This window comes from Priapulus caudatus, unplaced genomic scaffold (assembly GCF_000485595.1).
Source record: "Priapulus caudatus unplaced genomic scaffold, Priapulus_caudatus-5.0.1 Scaffold1178, whole genome shotgun sequence".
Lineage (NCBI taxonomy): Eukaryota > Metazoa > Priapulida > Priapulimorpha > Priapulimorphida > Priapulidae > Priapulus > Priapulus caudatus.
In genome coordinates, this window is record NW_014578239.1 from 77,363 (window position 1) to 84,210 (window position 6,848).

A 6,848-nucleotide genomic window follows, 5' to 3' on the forward strand; every position below is an offset into this window, starting at 1 on the left:
TACTGCTCTGTTACTCTACTGCGCCGGACTCTACTGCTCTGTTGCTCTACTGCACTGGACTCTACTGCTCTGTTGCTCTAGTTTATTCTACTCTACATGCGGAGATTCCCATCACTGCAACCAGTGATTCACTGCACTGTATTATCCTACAGCTGAAATATGTAGAGCTGTCTTTACAAATTATTGTTCACATCTTCTACACAATCGCCATCATATAAAAAGTACCTCGAAAATTTTAGTACGAGTATATTTATTAGAAAGTATTTCAATCGTGAAAGCATGTGCTAATAATACGCACGCGGGTAGACTATAATATACGTAATAAATGTACGTAATTATAATATATGTAATAATAAATATAAAAACGTGAGTTTATAATTATACATATCTATACCTATATCTATATCTATACCGTTATGAACATCTGAACTAAATTCTTTTGCAAAGGTTCTGACAGTGGCCCGCAGGCGTACAAATCATACGCGGCAAATCACGGGGACGTGTGAGAGCACATGTTCAGAAACATGACTTATCAGTGAGTGAGTGGAATATTAACTAGATCCAATGTATTATTTACATATAAAATTTGTAACGACATTCGTTTCTAAAAGGCTGAATGACTTATTTTACTATAAGGCCAAGTGTTTTACAACCACTATTTTTAGTTTAAAGTTCCATTTACAATTGATATACATTGGTGGTTTTACTCAAAGCTTTTAATCACGTGTTCATGCTTTAATTTAACCAATATATTCTCTAATAATATTTAAATAATAGAAATTAAAGATATATCATGGAAGTAAAATGTTTGTACAGAGAATAAAACTAGTTAACGACGCGTTTATCATAGCTCTTTACGAATGGCATCTCTCTAAAGGGAATACAACTTGTGGTGAAAATACGCTTTTGCAATTACGCTATATGAGGAGACGTTTTACTTTACGTGATGAAATCAGTATGAATAATATCTCCAAACTCTGGTCGCATCAGATGTGTACGTATAAGCTCTACGCACTTCGTGGTATGCGTATAACTGGAGACCGGTGAATCACTCGCTGCTCGACGTTGCCTTGAAAACGTGTCGATTCTCCGTGTCCTCTGAATTGGCACTGGAAAAAAAATTTATGTCCATGGAATTAATATGAAATTCGACAATGAAAGGCAGATGACGGATCAGTTGCCACTGACAATGATGTTTGTGCACACACACACACACCACCACCACCACCACCACCACCACCACCACCAGTACCAAAGTCACACCACGCTCTCAGTGAAAATACGATTATATTACGTAGAGATAATAAGGCATATCCTTGTCCCTTCGTTCACACAGTGTCACATGTTCTACCAGGTGGGTTTATGCATGGTCTCCCCCCCCACCCACCTATACTACACGCAGACCTCTATAGCAGCGTCTGTGGTTACGCATAGTAACGCATGTAGGTTCGGTTACAAACGTTGATGTTGTCATGCTTCTCTGGGGCGTGTATCTTCTCTCTAAGTCTACTTTTTCATCTTTCTCTGCCACCGCTCGTTACCGTTACCGTGGCTACCGTAACTTCTGCTCTTGTTTTTTACTTCCGTGCATGTTTTCGGCTCGTCGTCGTCTTTTTGGTTGCAATTTTTCTGTCGCCGGCGCGGTCGCGTGGCTGTGCAGCGGGAGTAGATGTACGCTCACGGATTTTTTTCGAGGAAGCTGATATTTTTTTGCGTTTGAGTTTGTCGGCGATCGCGTGTCGCGCCGACTGCTAGATGAGTGATAAGTGACAGTATAATTGTACAATTAGTAATATGGTAAAGTAAATAGTAGATGAGTCGTTAAAGGTAATACAGAAAGTAGAGAAAAATAGTAGAGGTTAGTCGACGAGGAATTGTGTCTTTCTTAATTGTGTCTTTTCGCGCGCGCGTTGAAGCATGTGAGATGAGAGGAGGAGGACGAGACTTCCTTTTCACAGATCTTTCTCTCTCTCCTCTCTCTCTGCGGCAATGAATCAGATATAGATGTGATATTAATATTATAGATAATAGATATAATAGACAATGGATATAATATAATAGATGAATTTACACAGAAGTCGATTATGATAAGTATGATAATCCTCCTAATAATTGCGATCGATTAAAAACAATCAGCAATGACATATAAAACATGAAAGTAAAAAAATCATAATTAATCATATTAAGAATGTTCTCCGCATGGGACGAACCATCGTGTGTTACAATCGTTATTGTTATTATTATGAAAAGACGTTAATTTAAAAAGTCGATTAACGTATCGTATCGTATCGTATCGTACCACGATCGTATCGTCATGAATGTATCGTAATCGTTCCTTATTCGTTTTTCTCCGACTTGCAGAATCGTCCGTCATGCTTGCGTCCATCCGGCCCTCCGTGCCGCCCCCGTCGCCAGAGGGCGCCGTCGCCAGGGGCGTGACCTTCGCGGCGGAGGTCGGCGACGCGGACGCGGGCGTTGCCGCGGCAGAGGGGGCATGGCAATCTAAATATGCCAGAAGCACGTGGTGATCTATTTATTGTTGTGTTAACACTATTTTGACAATGGCAGGTAAATACAGGAACATCACACCGCCGATATTTGTTAATGGTTTGTTTTTTTGTCGTTAGTAATTGTGTTAGTTGTTACAGAGGGAGTGAACTAAATACAATGCGTGGTTATATGCCTGTGGGAAGGATAAAAAGCCCCCTTAGGCAAGTAATTTTGTGTTTTCTTAAAAATTTATTTGGCCATATCTATCCGTTTCTGCGGACAAGCAAACCAGAGGCGAGTATACCGTATATTTTACTGTGTAAATCCATGTTTGAAGGTAAGCATCAGCCCATGTATTGCTTTGATTAATTAGCATTGAACGACTGTATTATGAATTATCATTATTGTTAGTATAAATAGTATGAACAATAATAAATATAGCGCGGTTCTATCAATCATAAATGGTTTGCACGAAAATGCTGTATAAGTATTTCTATCTCGTTTATAAATGGAAATTTCCACGTTAAAATCTATGCTCGGCAATGACGTATTTGTTGACTTTTCTTGCTGTTAAACGAAAACGTAACACACACATCAGATCTGAACAACTCAGAAATTGTAAGTTTAGGCATGTGCGTATCATGTTGGAATAGGACCGGGTTGTCCCGTGTTCAATTCTTGTGAGGTAACTTCTTAAAATATTTTCAAATTCTTGTTGAGTAAAATTTAACACATAGTTTCGTTCTGAAAATATAAGGAATTGTGTGATTGGGTGATAGCATAGCGTGCTGGGCTGGTACTCAATAATCCCGGGTTCAAATCTTGTCAACTACGGTAAGATATTTTCGAGATGTCGTTGATAAACACAACTTGACCATGACCATGACTTCAATCGACTGAGTGATGTAAACATTTTGAAAATGGCTCAAGGATATGGCATTGAGCTCAAGGCTGTGGCCTTGGCCTAGTCATGTAGAAATTTTAAAATTGGAAAATGCAATGGCCTTGAGTTCAAGGCCATGGCCTTCAGCTCAAGGCCATCGAAAATCTTAAAATTGGAAAATGTAATGGCCCTTAGCTCAAGGCCATGGCCTTGAACTCAAGGCCACGGAAAATGTTAGAAATTGGAAAATTGGTCGAGGCCACGGTCAAGGACAATGTCACGGTCAAGGTCAGAGTCAAGGTCTACACAGCAACAACTTCTACAACAACAACTCCTGCATTCTACTCTACTCTACTGCTCTATTGAACTGTACTCTACTCTACTATACTGCTATACTGCACTGTACTCTACTATGCTGATCTACTGCTCTACTGCGCTGGACAGCCTTAACTTTACTGCTCTGTTGCTCTGTTGCTCTAATGCACTGGACTCTACTGCTCTGTTGCTCTACTGCACTGGACTCTACTGCTCTGTTGCTCTAATGCACTGGACTCTACTGCTCTGTTGCTCTACTGCTCTGGACTCTACTGCTCTGTTGCTCTACTGCACTGGACTCTACTGCTCTGTTGCGCTACTGGACTGGACTCTACTGCTCTGTTGCTCTACTGCACTGGACTCTACTGCTCTGTTGCTCTACTGCACTGGACTCTACTGCTCTGTTGCTCTAACGCGCTCGACAGTTCCACTCGCGTTACACTGGAACTGTCGAGCGCGGACCAGTCTATAAAATACGCAGCTTCAGAAATCCGGTATTTAGCGTTCCAAGAAATCCGGTATTTCTCAACGCACGGCAAATTATTCGGGGTCTGGAAAGCCGCGTATTTACATGAAATACCGGATCTGTTTAGATACCGTATTTCTTGGGCCTCGTATTTTGCCTCGTGTGAACGCTAAATACCGGATTTCTTGCTACGTGTGAACGCGGCTAGTAACAACCCCTCCTACCCCATTGTTTATTGATGCGCTGCCCCCTCCAGCCCATCCTGTTGTTTGATCAATATTCATCGCTCCCCCACTCTGATCAATATTCATCCCTCCCTCACCCCCATTGTTTGATAAATCGTACGACCATCCCTCCCACCCGATTTGTTGTCGCATGCGGCCCAGTTTCGCGGAAAGATGACACTAGAAAACTTGTCATAACTGGTGCAAGAGTGCGTTGCTGTTGGGCCGCACACTTGTCATGCAGGCAAGTGTGAGTATTTCCTCACTGTCATCACAACTTTACATACCTTTGATACATACTTATATTATGTATGCAATCTTCCTACATGCATGCCATGAGTGACAGCATGCTCAAAAGATCCACGTCGAATTGGGCGAACGTGCAAACGACAAGCATTTACACGATAAAACACCGTGTTTTTTTTCTAGCCAATGCGCGGCTTTCTTCAAGGCGTCGCCGTGGCGACAGGACTCTCCCGCCCCCTGCCGGAGACGACGAAAATCGCGCGAAACTTTTGTTTCCATTTCGTTTGTCGTTTGAGTCGTTTTCCGAGAAGAGTCGAACAAGTTCGTTTGCAACAAGTTTCGCTCGCGGAAGCGAATGCCTTCGAGGCTTGTCACGACTCCCTCCCCCCACATTCCCCACCCCACCCCACCCAATGCTAAACATATGCTAAACGGATGCTAGCTGCTTCACTGCTTTCTGCGCACTTGCCTGTGGCGGTTCTAGTAACGTGCTTTCGCTTCAGTTGGTGCGGCAACATGTCTGCTTGAAAATATCTTCACCTAGGCATGGTGGGGGGGGGGGAGCAGCAGGTGTATTTCTAGAATATTTTAGATTGCTGTTGATGCTGATAGCATTAGAGGCGCGGGTTAGATTTAATAACAATTGCGAACCTTACTGATGCAGTAAGTTTGCAAGGCGCGAAGTGGTGGTATTAGTGGTGGTAGTAGTAGTGGTAGTGGTAGTGGTAGTGGTAGTGGTAGTGGTAGTGGTAGTGGTAGTGGTAGTGGTAGTGGTAGTGGTAGTGGTGTTACTGAGTGGGAAATACTGCTGAGACAACTTGCTTTCATTTTCCTCTTTCTGCTGCTGCTGCTGCTGCTGCTACTGCTGCTGTTGTTGTTGCTGCTGCTGCTGCTGCTGCTGCTGCTGCTGCTGCTGTTGCCACTGCTGCTGCTGCTACGGCTGCTGTTGCTGCTGCTGTTACTACTGCTGCTGCTGCTGCTGCTACTGCTACTGCTACTACTACTGCTACTGCTATTGCTACTGCTACTGCTACTACTACTGCTACTACTACTGCTACTGCTACTGCTACTGCTACTGCTACTGCTACTGCCTCTACAGCTGCTGCTGCTACTGCTGTTCGTGCCTACACGCCCACGCGTGCCACGTTTGCTTTCAGCACTTCATATTTTTGATATCCGACGATTCTTCTTCATTTCGCGCGAACCCGCACGCACCGTGTCGAGAGTACGTTAACACGTGCAGCGCGCGAGTGACGTCACTTAATGTACCCCATTGTCAGAAACGTCGATAATAGTCATGACGTCATCAGCCTAAAATGTCGCGAACTTTATGCACTACGCCTCGCGTCAGGAGAGGACCCGGGACGTTTATTCGTGACGGTTATTGTTTTCTCGTGGATTATAGATCTCGTAGAGCAGTCGGGAGGTTTCTCTGGCAACGCAACCCGATCTCGGTCGTTATCTCTCAGTTACGTGATATTTACGTGATTTCTTCTCTTGATTTCGGATCTCATGACAAGCTCATCTGCTTCCCCCCTCCTCCTCCACGCCCCCTGCTGATGCTGCGATGAGGGGCGACGACGTTGCCATGACAACGACGCTCCTCCTCCCTGCCGCTGCCGCCTTGCTTTGCTTCGTTGTTTGTTTTTTCTTCGCTCGCTCGCTCGTTGCATGTAATCGTCGTCTGCGTGTCGACGACGCCGCCTCGCGCCCGCCGGCGCCCTCTGGAGTGAGAAACTGGAAGCCGCGCAGCTCTAGTTTGGCAACGTTATAAGTACAGAGGCTTGTTGTAGAAAATAATGATCCCAGTATGTATATTATATATATATATATATATATGTATGTATGCATATATAATTATGTATGTATATATATATACATACATACGTATATAGGGAGAACGTTTTACTACAAGCGCCTGTGGTTATAAGGGCAACAGTCGGCGTGAGGTGACGTCACATGCGTGACCTTGACATGTCCATGACACACGTCCTCCTGTGGCATCTGTCAGCTATGCTGGGTGGGGGGGGGCAGAGAGAAGGCTACCTGATATTCTATAAAGAATCGTAAAAAATTTCAACTCCTATCTCCATTTTTTATGTTCTCCCCCCCCCCTACTCTTCACACGTTTTTTCTTGTATTTTCTTCTGTTCTCATCCCTTACTATTTACCTGTTTTTTAAAAACTTACAAACTTCAAACTTTTTTTAATGTGCTCACCCCTC

General features: G+C 43.7%; 1 long non-coding RNA gene across 1 annotated transcript in view; it reads right to left on the reverse strand.

Moving 5' to 3' along the window:
• The window catches only part of LOC106815699, a 9,211-nt gene that overhangs the window by 891 nt on the left and 1,472 nt on the right, over nt 1–6,848 (reverse strand). Inside the window, exon 2 of the long non-coding RNA XR_001394774.1 lies at nt 3,013–3,020. This is a non-coding gene — a long non-coding RNA (uncharacterized LOC106815699). The remainder of the gene's footprint in view (nt 1–3,012; nt 3,021–6,848) is intronic.